Below are 16135 nucleotides of genomic sequence, written 5' to 3'. Positions count from 1 at the left end.
GGACAGATCACAGAAAGAGAAATAAACAGAGACATAGACAGTATAACAGAAGGTATAAACCAAATGGACTTAAGAGATATTTAGAGAACATTCTATCCAAACAAAAGGATATAAATTCTTCTCACCACTTCATGGCACTTTCTCCAACATTGATCATATAATCAGTCAAAAAGCAGGCCTCAAAGGATACAGAAATATGGAAATAATTTCATGCACTCTACCAGACTACCATGGGCTAAGGTTGTTCTTCAATAACAATCGTGAAAGTACACCAACATATACATGGAAGTTGAATAATGCTTTACTGAATGATAACTTGGTCAAGGAAAAATTAAAGGAAGAAATTAAAGACTTCTTATAATTCAATGTAAATGAAGGTACATTATACCCAAACTCTTGGAACACAATGAAAGCTGTGCTAAGAGGAAAACCCATAGCTCTGAGTGCCTGCAGAAAGAAACAGGAGAGAGCATACATCAGCAGATTGAGAGCATACCTAAAACCTCTAGAACAAAAAGAAGCAAATTCATGCAGGAGAAGTAGAAGGCAGGAAATAATGAAACGCAGTGCTGAAATCAACTAAGTAGAAAAAGAAGTGACTAATCAAGGAATGAAAAGAACCAATACCTGATTCTCTGAGAAAATCAACAGGACACATTAACCCATAGCCAGAATAACCGGATTATACAAAGAGTATGTCCAAATTAACAAAATCAAATATTAAAAAGGGAGACATAACAGCAGAATCAGAGTAAACTAAAAAAAAATCACTGTACTACAAAAACCTAGGTTCAACAAAACTTGAAAATCTGGAGAAAAAGGACTATTTTCTAGACAAATACAAGGTACCAAACCAAAATCAGGAAAAGTAAATCATATGAACAACCCATAATTCCCAAAGGAATACAAGCAATCACCAAAACTCTCCCAACCAAAAAGGGTCCAGGATCAGATGGGTTTAGTGCAGAAATCCATCCAAAATTCATTAAAAATTTCATAACAATACTGTCCAAACTATTCCATAAAATTGAAACAGATGTAGTACTATCAAATTGCTTTCATGAAGCCACAATTACTCTTATCACTAAAACACAGAAAGACCCAACAAAGAAAGAGAACTTCAGACCAATTTCTCTTATCAATATCGAAACAAAAATATTCAATAAAATTCTTACAAACCTAAACCTACAACACATTAAACAATCATCCACTACGATTAAGTAGGATTCATCCCAGGCTTGCAGGGATGCTTTCATATACAGAAAACAAACAACATAATCCACTATATAAGAAACTCAAAGATAAAAACCACATGATCCTTTCATTAGATGCTGAGAAAGATTTTGACAAAATTCAACACCACTTCAGGATAAAAGTCCTGGAAAGTACAGGAATTTAAGTCCCATACCTAAACATATATGGTAAACCCGTAGCTAACATTAAACTAAGTGGAGAGAAACTTAAAGCAATCACACTGAAATCAGGGACTAGACAAGGCTGCTCATTCTCTCACAACTTATTCAATATAGTACTAGACATCTTAGCCAGAGCTGTCAGACACTGAAGGAGGTCAAAGGTATATAGATTGGAAAGGATGAAGTCACATAGCACTGTATGTAGATGATATGATAGTATACTTAGTGACCCCAAAAGTTCCACAAGAGAATTCCTAAACCTGATAAACAATTTCAGCAAAGTGGCTGGGTATAAAAATAACTCTGTATAAAAGCTAAACAAGCGGAGAAAGAAACTAGGGATATGACACCCTTCACAATGGCCCCAAATAATATAAAATATCTCGGGATGACTTTATCCAAGCAAGAAAAGATATGAGCATATGAGCAGAACCTCAAGTCTCTGCAGAAACTGAAGGAGATTTCAGAAGATGGAAAGTTCTCCCATGTCCATGGACTGGCAGGATTACTACAGTAAAAATGGCCATTGCACCAAAAGCAATCTACAGATTCAATCCAATCCCCATCAAAATTCCAACCCAATTCTTCATAGAGTTAGACAGAAAAATTCATAAAATCATCTGGAATAACAAAAAACACATAATAAAACTGTCCTCAACAATAAAACGACTTCCCTGGGAATCACTATCCCTGAACTCAAGCAGTATTATAGAACAGTAGTGATAAAAACTGTATGGCATTGAGAGAGAGGCAGGCAGATTAACCAGTGGAATAGAATTGAAGACCCAGAAATGAATCTATACACCCATGATCACTTAATTTTTGAGAAAGGAGTCAAAACCATCCAATGGAAAAAAGGACAGCATTTTCAGCAAATAGTGCTCGTTCAACTGGAGGTCAGCATGTAGAAGAAGGCAAATTGATACATTCTTATTGCCCTTTAGAAAGCTTATCTCCAACTGGATCAAGGACCTCCACATCAAACCAGATACACTCAAACTAACAGAAGTCAAAGTGGGGAAGCATCTCGAACACATGGGCACTGGAGAAAATTTCCTTAACAAAACACCAATGGCTCATGTTCTAAGATCAAGAATTGACATATGCAATCTCATAAATCTGCAAAGCTTCTGTATGGCAGAAGACACTGTTGTTAGGACAAAATGGCAACCAACAGATTGGAAAAATATCTTTACCAATCCTACAACAAATAGAGGGCTAATATCCAAAATATACAAAGAAATCATGAAGTTAGACTAAACGGAGACAATTAACCCTATTGAAAAATTGGGTTCAGAGCAAAACAAAGAATTCACAGCTGAAGAATTTAGAATGGCAGGGAAACACTTAAAGAAATGTTCAACATCTTTAGGTTAACGGGAAATGCAAATCAAAACAACCCTGAAATTCCACCTCACACCACTCAGAATAGCTAAGATGAAATCTCAGGTGATAAAAGGTTCTGGCATGGATCTGGAGAAAGAGGAACACTCCTCCATGGTTGGTTGGATTGAAGAGTGGTCCAACCATTCTGCAAATCAGTCTGTAGGTTCCTCAGAAATTGGACATTGAACTACCTGAGAACCCAGCTATGCCTCTCTTGGGCATATAACCAAAAGATGCACCAACATATGTCAAAGACACATGCTCCAGTATGCTCATAGCAGGCTTATTTATAATAGTCAGAAGCTGGAAAGAACCCAGATGACATCAACAGAGGAATGGATACAGAAAATGTGGGACATATACACAATGGAATATTACTCAGCTATCAAAAACAATAACTTTAAAAGAATACCCTTGGCAGGGAAGGGAGAGGCAAAGATTAAAACAGAGACTGAAGGAACACCCATTCAGAGCCTGCCCCACATGTGACCCATACATATACAGCCACCCAATTGGACTAGATGGATGAAGCAAAGAAGTGCAGACCGACAGGAGCCGGATGTAGATCGCTCCTGAGAGACACAGCCAGAATACAGCAAATACAGAGGCGAATGCCAGCAGCAAACCACTGAACTGAGAATAGGTCCCCCGTTGAAGGAATCAGAGAAAGAACTGGAAGAGCTTGAAGGGGCTCGAGACCCCAAAAGTACAACAATGCCAAGCAACCAGAGCTTCCAGGGACTAAGCCACTACCTAAAGACTATACATGGACTGACCCTGGACTCTGACCCCATAGGTAGCAATGAATATCCTAGTAAGAGCACCAGTGGAAGGGGAAGCCCTGGGTCCTGCTAAGACTGAACCCCCAGTGAACTAGTCTATGGGGGGAGGGCGGCAATGGGGGAGGGTTGGGAGGGGAACACCCATAAGGAAGGGGAGGGGGGAGGGGGATGTTTGCCCGGAAACCGGGAAAGGGAATAACACTTGAAATGTATATAAGAAATACTCAAGTTAATAAAAAAAAAAAGTGTGACAAGAGAGTATCAGGCCATTGTGACACTGTCCTCCCATTAGAAACATGGAAGTGTTGACAATCACAGGTTGTGGTATCATGTCTGAAATTTGACACCCAGCTAGGCAAAGGTTAACCTGTCAGTTAGCTTCCTGAGTACCATCCACAAGACAAGGGTAGGCTCAGATGATGGAACGTTGAAGATAGCTGCTATTCATTGTGAGCTACTTTTCAGGGTAAGTGGAAGACCATTTATCCTCTTGTGACATTGGAGATCAGAGTAATGAATGGGGACAGAGGGGACAAATCTGTGTTTTGTTTTGTTTTGTTTTCTGGACAACCATAACTACATTTTCTAGGCTAAGGATTTGCACATGGAAGTCTAGTGTCTCACATTGGTATATACCTATCTTGTCTGATCTCAGTAGCACAACTGGTTCCAGGCTTCTTTCTTAGTTACTGGGATTTACAGGCAGTCATTTATGTGTTGTCTCCTAGATTCACAAATTATTTTCTGGCTTCATATACACAAGGCATATTTTTACACTCTGTCTCTCTGTGTATGTGTCTTTCTCTGTCTTTCAGTCTCATCTCTCTTTCTCCTTCTGTCTGCCTCTCTTTCCTGTTTTTCAGCTTTCCTACAACAATCTTTACTAATGATAATATATTTCATTTCAGTTCATGCACTTTATTCTCTCATAAACTCCAGTGTGATCTAAAATTGCTGTCTATTGCAGAACCACAATTAAAAATATAACTGTTGTCCAAATCTACTAGACTAGAATTTTAACCACTGAGAAGATGTAGAATATCAACAGCTCCCAACAAGCCTAGGATCATGTATGGAAGGAAAATTTTCAGAGATAAAAGAAATGCATGCCAGGATGACCATGGCTTCTCTTTACAGGGACTACCAGCATCTGGAGAAAGGTAACATGGGGCTTTAATAAACATGCATCGTGTAACAATACCTAGTCTCTTCCCTTATGTTACACTTCCCTGTCTGTATTTTCCTAATGGATGTCGTATATAAATGTAGTAGTGACTGCCTTTCAGGAGTATAGAAGTTGTCACATGTGGCCCCCAAATGAAGAATTTGATTTTTCTTCCCTGGCTGAAGCTCCTTGCCAATGATCTACAACATATTTTCCCCTGTGACTTCTGCTTTGTTTTGTGTGTGAGTGTCTGTGTGTGTGTGTGTGTGTGTGTGTGTGTGTGTGTATCTGTCTGTCTGTCTTTCTGTCTTTGTCTCTGTCAGTCTGTTTCTTCCAGATGATACCTCTCTATACTTCAGTTTCACTTCTTAATTGCTCATTCCAAGATTGACCCATCATGCTTTCTCTGATTGTTTGCTTTTGATGACTCAAATTACACCTGTGTTAATCAGTGCACCTGTAACCACAACTTTGTACCATTGATCACATCATAACCACCCTCACGGCTAAAAAAAAGCTATTTTTGAGCCTCTGAGGGAAGTTTTTATCAGATTTAAAACTTTTCTGTATTTTTTACTCCCCTATTCAAACTGTTGTAGTTTGTGGATCTTCCCCAAGTCTTTGCTTAATTGTATTTATCTATGTTCCTGGCCTACTGGGAAGACATCATCCCAACCCTCCAATATTACTAATCAGGAGGAATAGATGAAGAAATAGGAGAAATTGTTCATTTATCTACGGGAGATGTCCCTGAGATGGATTAACTGTGTCGAATCATCGCATCACTGACAAGCATTCTGAACTATGTTCTCAGTTTATTTTCTTCTTTGTCATTTTGAGTGTGCTACCTAAGGTGGTGAGGACCATTTGTGGGCTGTGTTTGAGAATTGACTCTTCACTATTCATGCATGAAGGTAGTAAAAAATACAATAGATCAGTGATATCTCTGGGTTAGAAGGATAGTGATAGAAAGTCTTCCTTTGTGTCTCAGGCAAAGATCCTTGAAAGGGCATATATTAGAACTCACTTGCCTATCACATGTCTGTATAACTAGGTAGTCACAGCAAACATGACATTCGGAAAGCATAGCTTGAACTTGTCAACAATGGAGGGAGTGCATGTAGTGAATGAGGTTTGGGCATGAAACTCAAAAGTCGAAAATACCACTGAGATTTGAGTTTTGAGGACAATAAATACTTAATGAGTTTTGGGACAAAATTTGAATCTAAAGACTCCAAAAATTATTTATCAATCAGCTCTGAATCCCTATGGAGATTGGTGGATATTATGAATTTAGTCTTTGCCCCAGAGGTATAGGTAAATGGTGTAATTTGAAGTGATTAGGTATGCTAAAGAGGCATACAAAACTGAGGAGGCCATGGTATCATTGAATAAGTGTGCTTCTCCAAAACGTAGCATGATTTTCTGTGGAGTGACCTAGACACTATACACACAGGCACATGCACACACATAAACACACAGATACACACATACACACATACACACAAACACACACACAAACACACACAAACACACACAAACACACACACACACACACACACACACACAAAACCCACAAATAATTGACTTCCTCTGTGCTGTGTGTGGCATGCTGGAATTATCCAAGATATGAAGAGTATTCTCCACAAGTAAGTTAAACCCAAACTCAATGAAAAATTTAGAATTCCTCCTCCTTTCTTTTTTTTTTTTTTCGGAGCTGGGGACCGAACCCAGGGCCTTGCTAGGGCCTTGCTCCTGCTAGGCAAGCGCTCTACCACTGAGCTAAATCCCCAACCCCTTCCTCCTCCTTTCTTGAGAAAGCATTCTGTGCATGAGTAATGCTTACATTTTAAAGTTTAAGAGGGATGACTTGAAAACAGTAACTACTTAATCCATGTTGAAACAGCATTTCAGAGATGTGTAGTGATTTAATTTTGATTTTATGAAACTGCAATTGCTCAGGTCTCATGATTGCAGTATTGAACCACGTCATTCCTAAACATAACTGTAGGGACAGTAAGAGTTTGGAGATTTCTTCAAGTTGAAAAACCTCAGAAATCGTATTAGCAACAACTTAATTCAAAAATGGAGAAACTTGTGCTTGGGTAAGGTCCTAAGACTGAGCAGCTGGTTCAAAGCCAAGGACAAACATTGCATGTAACCAAGGACTGCTGGGTACAGAACCTGTTACTAAAATGGAGAAAGCTAAAGTCTTCAGGAAATATGGATAAGGAAGACTTGAAATGGTAGAAATATATGCTATATATTTAGTGGTACACACTGAGAGGATGAATTTTTGAAATGTTTATCTCCTTAGGAGTGTAAACATTTGAGCTAAGTAAATGCTGTAGCCTAGGTACGAAAGGGAAGTGAGTTTCCATTCAGACACTGGAATTACCTTCATGCCGAACATAAACATGGGAGGGTTTCAAAGAAATGTTGAAGCACATCAAGAGCTTCTGAGCATCCAGGAGGAGTCTGAGAGGATTAATTTTTTCTTGTTATGAGGGATTTTCTAGTTTATTGTTGGAAATCCATCAAGAGAAGTTCAAAGTCTAGAAACCAAATTCTATACAAGTCTCATATTAGCTTTGGAAGACTGTGACCTGTAAAGGCCTCAAAAAAGCATAGCTAGATTCACCTGTTAAAATGTATTACAATTGGTGACTGACTGCCTTTCCACTATGTTCCCAAGGCCAGCCGCAAGGTACGACTGTGGTGCTAAACCTTCAGCTGGAGAATTCTGCTTAGCTTAATTACTGTGTTTTGTTTTTGGTTTGAGTTGTGTTTGCTTCAGGTATTAGTACTGTTGGTTTGGTTGGAAGTTTTGTTATTCATTCTTAATAAATTTTTGTTCTTTTGGTGAATTTGCAGTTTTGATAACATCATGCACATTGGGTTATGATTGTATCATTAAACCCTTTTTGAAAAAAAAATTAATATATATTTTTCAGAATAAAATGTGTTTTTCAACTCATAAGAAACAAGTTTTTTCTTGTGTCGTGTTGCACCCTGTAATCCCAGAAACCATATGTAGAGATAGATGACTAAAATTTGCAGGGTCTTGGGATTCACAATTGTTCCCAGTAAGCCAGAGGTACACATGTGGATTGGCCTTTCGATGTGTCTAGTGTGGCCTAATCTGTATACCAATTTCATGATGGAAAAGGTATCCATACTCTATCCTTGTGGTCATATATTTAGCTACTCCTAAAACATAGTACTTTAGGAATGATCTCATAGAACAAATTAATGAGAAAATCAACAGTATTTGTCTAATGACTACCAGAAAATGAAAACATTCACCAATGTATTGGAAATTAAACTCCGGAATATCTGACGTATTCTGTCTCTGCTTCATTGAGATATAGTCTCAGTGCGAACCACATAGAAGAGATAATGAATTCCATGTTCTTAAAAATCTTTTTTATACTTAGTTTTTATGTTGTTGGCCTTGAATATGTATTTGGTGCCTATTTTGGATAGTTGTTTGGTTCAGATTATTATCATTACCATTATTATTGCTATTATTTCTTTTTTTATTAACTTGAGTATTTCTTATATACATTTCTTTCTTTTTTTTAAGATTTATTTTATTTATTATATATAAGTACACTGTAGCTGTCTTCAGATACACCAGAAGAGGGCATCGGATCTCTTTACAGATGGTTGTGAGCCACCATGTGGTTGCTGGGAATTTAACTCATGACCTCTGGAAGAACAGTCGGGTGTTCTTAACCACTGAGCCATCTCTCAAGCCCTCTTATATACATTTCGAGTGTTATTCCCTTTCCCGGTTTCCAGGTAACATCCCCTTCCTTTCTCCCCTTCTTTATGGGTGTTCCCGTCCCCACCCTCCCCCCCTTGTCGCCCTCCCCCCAACAATCTAGTTCACTGGGGGTTCAGTCTTAGCAGGACACAGGGCTTCTTCTTCCTCTGGTGCTCTTACTAGGATATTCATTGCTACCTATGAGGTCAGAGTCCAGGGTCAGTCCATGTATAGTCCTTAGGGGTAGTGGCTTAGTCCCTGGAAGCTCTGGTTGCTTGGCATTGTTGTATATATGGAGTCTCGAGCCCCTTCAAGCTCTTCCAGTTCTTTCTCTGATTCCTTCAATAGGGGACCTATTCTCAGTTCAGTGGTTTGCTGCTGACATAGGCCTATGTGTTTGCCGTATTCTGGCTGTGTCTCTCAAGAGAGATCTACATCCGGCTCCTGTCGGCCTGAAATACTTTGCTTCGTCCATCTTGTCTAATTGGATGGCTGTATATGCATTGGCCACATGTGGGGGAAGCTCTGAATGGGTGTTCCTTCTGTGTCTGTTTTAATCATTGCCTCTATTCCCTGCCAAGGGTATTCTTGTTCCCCTTTTAAAGAAGGAGTGAAACATTCACATTTTGATCATCTGTCTTGAGTTTCGTTTGTTCTAGGGATCTAGGGTAATTCAAGCATTTGGGCTAATAGCCACTTATCAATGAGTGCATACCATGTATGTCTTTCTGTGATTGGGTTAGCTCACTCAGGATGATATTTTCCAGTTCCAACCATCTGCCTACGAATTTCATAAGGTCATTGTTTTTGATAGCTGAGTAATATTCCATTGTGTAGATGTACCCCCTTTTCTGTGTCCATTCCTCTGTTGAAGGGCATCTGGATCCTTTCCAGCTTCTGGCTATTATAAATAAGGCCGCGATGAACTTAGTGGAGCACGTGTCTTTTTTATATGTTGGGGCATCTTTTGGGTATATGCCCAAGAGAGGTATAGCTGGATCCTCAGGCAGTACAGTGTCCAATTTTCTGAGGAACCTCCAGACTGATTTCCAGAATGATTGTTCATGTCTGCAATCCCACCAACAATGGAGGAGTGTTCCACTCTCTTCGGATCCTTGCCAGCATCTGCTGTCACCTGAGTTTTTGATCTTAGCCATTCTCACTGGTGTGAGGTGAAATCTCAGGGTTGTTTTGATTTGCATTTCCCTTATGACTAAAGATGTTGAACATTTCTTTAGGTGTTTCTCAGCCATTCGGCATTCCCCAGCTGTGAATTCTTTGTTTAGCTCCGAACCCCATTTTTTTAATAGGATTATTTGTCTCCCTGCGGTCTAACTTCTTGAGTTCTTTGTATATTTTGGATATATGGCCTCTATCTGTTGTAGGATTGGTAAAGATCTTTTCCCAATCTGTTGGTTGCCGTTTTGTCCTAACCACAGTGTCGTTTGCCTTACAGAAGCTTTGCAGCTTTATGAGATCCCATTTGTCGATTCTTGATCTTAGAGCATAAGCCATTGGTGTTTTGTTCAGGAAATTTTTTTCCAGTGCCCATGTGTTCGAGATTCTTCCCCACTTCTTCTTCTGTTAGTTTGAGTGTATCTGATTTGATGTGGAGTCCTTGATCCACTTGGACTTAAGCTTTGTATAGGGTGATAAGCATGGATCGATCTGCATTCTTCTACATGTTGACCTGCAGTTGAACCAGCACCATTTGCTGAAAATGCTATCTTTTTTCCATCGGATGGTTTTGGCTCATTTGTCAAAAATCAAGTGCCCATAAGTGTGTGGGTTCATTTCTGTGTCTTCAATTTTGTTCCATTCGTCTATCTGTCTGTCTCTGTACCAATAGCATGCAGTTGTTATCACTATAGCTCTGTTATACTGCTTGAGTTCAGGGATAGTGATTAAACCTAAAGTCCTTTTATTGTTGAGAATAATTTTAACTATTCTTGGATTTTTGTTATTCCAGATGAATTTTCAAATTGTTCTGTCTAACTCTTTGAAGAAATGGATTGGTATTTTGATGGGGATTGCATTGAATCTGTAGATTGCTTTTTTAAAATGGCCATTTTTACTATATTAATCCTGCCAATCCATGAGCATGGGAGATCTTTCCATCTTCTGAGGTCTTCTTCAATTTCTTTCTTCAGTGTCTTGAAGTTCTTATTGTACAGATCTTTTACTTGCTTGGTTAAAGTCACACCGAGGTATTTTATATTATTTGGGTCTATTATGAAGGGTGTCGTTTCCCTAATTTCTTTCTCAGCTTGTTTCTCTTTTGTGTAGAGGAAAGCAACTGATTTATTTGAGTTAATTTTTATACCCAGCCAATTTGCTGAAGTTGTTTATCAGCTTTAGTAGTTCTCTGGTGGAACTTTTCAGATCACTTAAATATACTATCATATCATCTGCAAATAGTGATATTTTGACTTCTTCTTTTCCCATCTGTATCCACTTGACCTCCTTTTGTTGTCTGATTGCTCTGGCTAGAACTTCAAGAACTATATGGAATAAGTAGGGAGAGAGTGGGCAGCCTTGTCTAGTCCCTGATCATAGTGGAATTGCTTCAAGTTTCTCTCCATTTAATTTAATGTTAGCAACTGGTTTGCTGTATATGGCTTTTACTATGTTTAGGTATGGGCCTTGAATTCCTATTCTTTCCAGGACTTTTATCATGAAGGGGTGTTGAATTTTGTCAAATGCTTTCTCAGCATCTAATGAAATGATCATGTGGTTCTGTTCTTTCAGTTTGTTTATATAATGGATCACGTTGATGGTTTTCCGTATATTAAACCATCCCTGCATGCCTGGGATGAAGCCTACTTGATCATGGTGGATGATTGTTTTGAAGTGCACTTGGATTCAGTTTGCCAGAATTTTATAGAGTATTTTTGCGTCAATATTCGTAAGGGAAATTGGTCTGAAGTTCTCTTTCTTTGTTGGGTCTTTGTGTGGTTTAGGTATAAGAGTAATTGTGGCTTCGTAGAAGGAATTCGGTAGGGCTCCATCTGTTTCAATTTTGTGGAATAGTTTGGATAATATTGGTATGAGGTCTTCTATGAAGGTTTGATAGAATTCTGCACTAAACCCATCTGGACCTGGGCTCTTTTTGGTTGGGAGACCTTTAATGACTGCTTCTATTTCCTTAGGAGTTATGGGGTTGTTTAACTGGTTTATCTGTTCCTGATTTAACTTCGATACCTGGTATCTGTCTAGGAAATTGTCCATTTATTGAAGATTTTCAAGTTTTGTTGAATATAGGTTTTTAAAGTAAGATCTGATGATTTTTTGAATTTCCTCTGAATCTGTAGTTATGTCTCCCTTTTCATTTCTGATTTTGTTAATTTGGACACACTCTCTGTGTCCTCTCGTTAGTCTGACTAAGGGTTTATCTATTATGTTGATTTTCTCAAAGAACCAGCTTTTGGTTCTGTTGATTCTTTCTATAGTCCTTTTTGTTTCTACTTGGTTGATTTCAGCTCTGAGTTTGATTATTTCTTGCCTTCTACTCCTCCTGGGTGTATTTGCCTCTTTTTGTTCTAGAGCTTTTAGGTGTGCTGTCAAGCTGCTGACATATGCTCTTTCCTGTTTCTTTCTGCAGGCACTCAGCCCTATGAGTTTTCCTCTTAGCACAGCTTTCATTGTGTCCCATACGTTTGGGTATGTTGTACCTTCATTTTCATTAAATTCTAAAAAGTCTTTAATTTCTTTCTTTATTTCTTCCTTCACCAGGTTATCATTGAGTAGAGCATTGTTCACTGTCCAAGTATATGTGGGCATTCATCCCTTATTGTTATTGAAGACCAATTTTAGTCCGTGGTGGTCTGATAGCAGGCATGGGATTATTTCTATTTTTCTGTTCCTGTTGAGGCCCATTTTTTGACCAACTATATGGTCAATTTTGGAGAAAGTACCATGAGGAGCTGAGAAGAAGGTATATCCTTTTGCTTTGGGGTAGAATGTTCTATAAATATCTGTTAAGTCGATTTGGCTCATGAATTCTCTTAGTCTGTCTACGTCTCTATTTAATTTATCTTTCCATGATGTGTCCATTGATGAGAGTGGGGTGGTTAAGTCTCCTACTATTATTGTGTGAGGGGCAATGTGTATTTTGAGCTTTAGTAAGGTTTTGTTTACGTATGTAGGTGCCCTTGTATCTGGGGCATACATATTTAGGATTGAGAGTTCATCTTAGTGGATTTTTCCTTTGATGAATATGAAGTGTCCTTCCTTATCTATTTTGATGACTTTTAGTTGAAAATTGATTTTATTTGATATTAGAATGGCTACTCCAGCTTGCTTCTTCTGACCATTTGCTTGGAAAGTTGTTTTCCAGCCTTTCACTCTGAGGTAGTGTCTGTCTTTTTCTCTGAAGTGTGTTTCCTGTAGGCAGCAGAATGCAGGGGCCTCGTTGCGTATCCAGTTTGTTAATCTATGTCTTTTTATTGGGGAGTTGAGGTCACTGATGTTGAGAGATATTAAGGAATAGTGATTATTGCTTCCTGTTATATTCATATTTGTATGTGAGGATATGTTTGTGTGCTTTTCTTCTCTTTGTTTTATTGCCAAGTGGATTAGTTTCTTGTTTCTTCTAAGGTATAGCTTGCCTCCTTATGTTGGGCTTTACCATTTATTATCCTTTGTAGTGCTGGATTTGTAGAAAGATATTGTGCAAATTTGGTTTTGTCATGGAATATCTTGATTTCTCCATCTATGTTAATTGAGAGTTTTGCTGGATACAGTAACCTGGGCTGGCATTTGTATACTCTTATTGTCCATATGACAACTGTCCAGGATCTTCTGGCTTTCATAGTTTCTGGCGAGAAGTCTGGTGTGATTTTGATAGGTCTGCCTTTATATGTTACTTGACCTTCTTCCCTTACTGCTTTTAATATTATTTCTTTATTTTGTGTGTTTGGTTTTTTGAGTATTATGTGACGGGACGTGTTTCTTTTCTGGTCCAATCTATTTGGAGTTCTGTAGGATTCTTGTATGCCTATGGCAATATCTTTTTTTAGGTTAGGGAAGTTTTCTTCTATGATTTTGTTGAAGATATTTACTGGTCTTTTGATCTGGGAGTCTTTACTCTCTTCTATACCTATTAACCTTAGGTTTGATCCTCTCATTGGGTCCTGGATTTCCTGTTTGTTTTGGACCAGTAGCTTTTTCCGCTTTACATTATCTTTGACAGTTGAGTCAATGATTTATATGGAATCTTCTGCTCCTGAGATTCTCTCTTCCATCTCTTGTATTCTGTTGATGAAGCGCGTATCTACAGCTCCTTGTCTCTTCTTTTGGTTTTCTATGTCCAGGGTTGTTTCTATGTCTATGTTCCATGTGTTCTTTCTTGATTGCTTCTATTTCCATTTTTAATTCCTTCAACTGTTTGATTGTGTTTTCCTGCAATTCTTTCAGGGATTTTTGTGCTACCTCTCTGTAGGCTTCTACTTGTTCTCTAAGGGAGTTCTTCACGTCTTTCTTGAAGTCCTCCATCATAATGATGAAATATGATTTTGAAACTAGATCTTGCTTTTCTGGTGTGTTTGGATATTCCATGTTTGCTTTGGTGTGAGAATTTGGCTCCGATGTTGCCATGTAGTCTTGGTTTCTGTTGCCTGGGTTCCTGTGCTTGCCTCTCGCCATCAGATTATCTCTAGTGTTACTTTTTTCTGCTAATTTCTGACAGTGGCTAGACTGTCCTATAAGCCCATGTGTCAGGAGTGCTGCAGACCTGTTTTCCTGTTCTCTTTCAGCCAGTTATGGGGACAGAGTGTTCTGCTTTCGGGTGTGTAGTTATTCCTATCTATAGTCCTTCAGCTGATCCTGTGGGTCTGTGTCTGGTGTTCACCAGGCACGTCACTTGCAGCAGAAAAGTTGGTCTTACCTGTGGTTCCGAGGCTCAAGTTTGCTCGTGGAGTGCTGCCTACGAACTCTCTGCAGCGGCAGCAACCAGGAAGATCTGCGCCCCCTTTTCTGGGAGCCTCCGTGCACCAAGGTTCCAGATGGCACTTGGTGTTTTCCTCTGGTGTCAAGATGTGTGCAGAATGCAGTCTCTTCTGGTTTCCCAGGTGTGTCTGCCTCTCTGTAGGTCTAGCTCTCCCTCCCATGGGATTTGCGTGCAGAGAACTGTTTATTCGGTCTCTCCCTTCAGGCACAGGGGTCCTGTCGCTCCTGGGCCCTAACCCACGGGAATCCAGAGTCAGTATACAGTTTCCTCTTGGGCCTTGGATGTGGCCAGGGGTGGGCAGTGTTGGTGGTCTCTTCCACTCTGCAGCCTCAGGAGGGCTCACCTGACCAGGCGGTGAGGTCTCTCTCCCATGAGGTTTGGGAGCAGAGAGCGCTATTATTTCTTTTATACATAATTTTTCATTTGATATAAGTGCTATGCACCACATACATGCAATTACCCCAGAATCCAGTCAAGGTTAGTGAATTCCACTTGGAACTGGGTTATCCTTTTGGTCCTATGTTAAGGAAATTTGAAAAAATGGATGAGCTATCTCTCCAGAACCTGCCCATGACTTTTGTCCTTCCTTTTGTACTGCATTAGTTGAACTTGAACAAACTCATTCAAAGAAAGAAGGTTTGTGAGAACTACAGAAATACATAAATGGCCCCTCCACTCCCATCCTCTCCCCTCCCCTTTCTCCCCCCCACCACTCCTCTCCCTTCCTCTCCTCTCTCCTCCTTTCCATTTCCCTTCCTTCTAGAAAAAAAAAGAAATACATATAAGGAATAGGAATGCTTATTGTCTAAACTGCCAGTCATCCATGAGGGCATTAGTAGATGCACAATCAAACCTTAGCATCGCTTATTGCAAGGTTTGGAGCAGATGTGTCAATCTCATCTTGTGTTATGATGTAGATTAGACTCATCAGATTAAATTAAGAATTGAAAAAAATCTCCTGGGGTTGAAAGTGGTAAGGAAATCATGCTTATGTATCATAAATGCAGTGCTAAGAGCAGGATTCAATCTAGTCTGGGGGGATGCATCCTTCAGCACAGTCAACAGATCTTTGGAGAATGATTCAGTTCAAAACTGGGTAGGGAGAAGGATTGTTGATATTGTTTTAGAAGACATCCCAACATTTAAAAAGTGTTTCTTTCAGATCAGTGAATGATTTTTGTAAAACAACTCATGGAATGAACTTTTGAGACCAACCATCAGCCTGAGAATTAATGTGTGAAAGAAGAAATTCTGTGTCTTTCCAGACTGTTGCTTTCAAAGCAACAGCCAAAAGTGTCCATCCTATGAATGATACATAGATATATACACATTATAGCAGTATGGATACTGAGTTTCTTCAGGTTCATGAATGAGGTATTCAGCAGTTGACCTGGCTCAGAAATTAAGGAAATTTGTGCCAACTCTTGAGACCTGAGTTCCTTCCCCATGAGCCCCATGATTGAAGAAAAGAACAAACTTCAGACAACTTGTCTCAGATTTTTTGTAGTTGTGGTTTCCTGTTTTTGATCCACAGAAGGAAGGAAATCTAGTTTTCCAATTCTTGTTTATCCTATAATAATTTTTTCCAATGCACTCATGCAAATATATTACTGTGGATTTCATTGATAGGTTACTTTTGCTATTTGAATTCTGTTGCCAAGAACTCTAGGA

The sequence above is a fragment of the Rattus norvegicus genome (genome assembly GCF_036323735.1).
Source record: "Rattus norvegicus strain BN/NHsdMcwi chromosome Y unlocalized genomic scaffold, GRCr8 chrY_unlocalized_25, whole genome shotgun sequence".
Taxonomy (NCBI): Eukaryota; Metazoa; Chordata; class Mammalia; order Rodentia; family Muridae; genus Rattus; species Rattus norvegicus.
The sequence above is the reverse complement of the archived record's forward strand: the minus strand, read 5'-3'. Positions refer to the sequence as shown.